The 1,689-nt window shown below is 25.9% G+C and overlaps 1 non-coding gene across 1 annotated transcript; it reads left to right on the top strand.

The window, feature by feature from the left end:
• The first annotated feature begins 962 nt into the window (after window positions 1-962).
• Trnar-ccu lies at window positions 963-1,035 on the top strand. Its single transcript has one exon. It is a non-coding gene; the product is annotated as a tRNA-Arg (tRNA).
• Window positions 1,036-1,689: the final 654 nt, after the last annotated feature.

Genomic DNA, 1,689 nt, shown 5'->3' with positions numbered 1-1,689 from the left:
TAGAAACTATGCAATTTATTTCATTTATTTATAAGTATAACTCATATTGCTACACGGTTTATATTTCATTTTTTTTTAATTACTTCCTTCGTTTTTTTTTTTTGTATCTGTATTTTATAATAGTTTTTTTCTACTGTGTATCCAAGAGTATATAGGAGAATGAGAAATAAAAATCTATAAACCGAAAATTATTTTGTCGATTTTTTCGAGTCTTCGATGTTTATTTCCAAACCGTCAACTTTCACGTGTATTGAAAAAAATGCTCAGTTTTAATTAGTAAATAAACGTTATTTTGAAATGAAAACGGATTTTTAAATAAATATATAATAGTCGCTAATTAAAATCAATTGTTCATTTTTTTAAAGTAGCAACACCGTACCTGAAATTAGAGATTTTTAAGGTTTGCATACAATCATCACTATACCGTTTGCTAACACTCTCTTGAATTTCAATTAAAAAAATAACATATCTTGTATATAAAAACATACCTACAAATAGAATTAAATTCAAAATCAAAATTGCGTTAGAACATTACACTTCATTATATAGGATAATGTTTTATTTAAGTACGCTTTTCGGTTAAAAGCTTACGGAAATTAAGCCGTTCTTAGAGACTTAATTGCTTGAGATGTCAAAATATTTTGTTTGAAAAATATCTTGTTTCTCGAAACAAGATGTTGATTCTGAATCTTGAGGATTGCGTTTTTTATTATCTATCACATTAATTTAGAGTGAACATCAAAGGATAATTAGTTGTTTAAATTAAAATATTAAAAGCTTTGACGTTTAATATTATTAGAAATACGTGTTAAATTAAATAATCTTCGGTCTGTAAAAATATATTTAATTAAATATAATTATATATAATGTCAAAATCAAAACATAATATTTCAAAAAATCCATTTCTATTTTTATTTTAACGGGTTACTATACTGATTGATAAATTCTGACATATTATCGTCGCCCCTGTGGCCTAATGGATAAGGCATCGGCCTCCTAAGCCGGGGACTGTGGGTTCGAGTCCCACCAGGGGTAAAATATCCTTTATTTTGCAGAATTAATTTTTAATGTGTGTTTTAATTTTTCCATCTACAAAACATGTTCTAGTTAAGTATTACTTAATTAGTATTGATTTAAGGAACTTTTGCTTATTTTGGATGTTTATATGAAAAATAATTTTACAGCGATACATTTAATTAATTAATCATTATTTATAAATATATTTATTAATAATAAAAACATGCCGTAAATTATCATAATATCACCGGCAATTATTCTCCGCCATTTTAAATGTATGTTTATAGATATTGAGATAACATACTTCATGTGGTATTGTATATATTTATAAATTACCGCAATAATAAACCAACCCTTTGAGTTTTTATACACAAACCGTTAACGGTTTGTAAGTAAAATCTATCAAGAAAAATAAAATCCTAAGCTATGTGGCGCGGACTCGACGTGTCTGTTATTATAAGTACACAAATGAAATCACAATGTATTTGAATAGAATAACTTACTTATATAGAATCGTCTATTGTTTTTATATTTAAAGGAAAAAATCCCTACTTTTGTTTTATATGATAACCCACAAGTAACAGAATATCCATTTTTTGTATAAGAAACCAATTGGAATATCTAAGTATTACTTACTTACTTACTTACTTACTTACTAGTAATACTCCTAGT

This window comes from Vanessa atalanta, chromosome 6, assembly GCF_905147765.1.
Source record: "Vanessa atalanta chromosome 6, ilVanAtal1.2, whole genome shotgun sequence".
Lineage (NCBI taxonomy): Eukaryota > Metazoa > Arthropoda > Insecta > Lepidoptera > Nymphalidae > Vanessa > Vanessa atalanta.
Note: the sequence above shows the minus strand (reverse complement) of the source record. Positions and strands in the feature narration are given on the sequence as shown.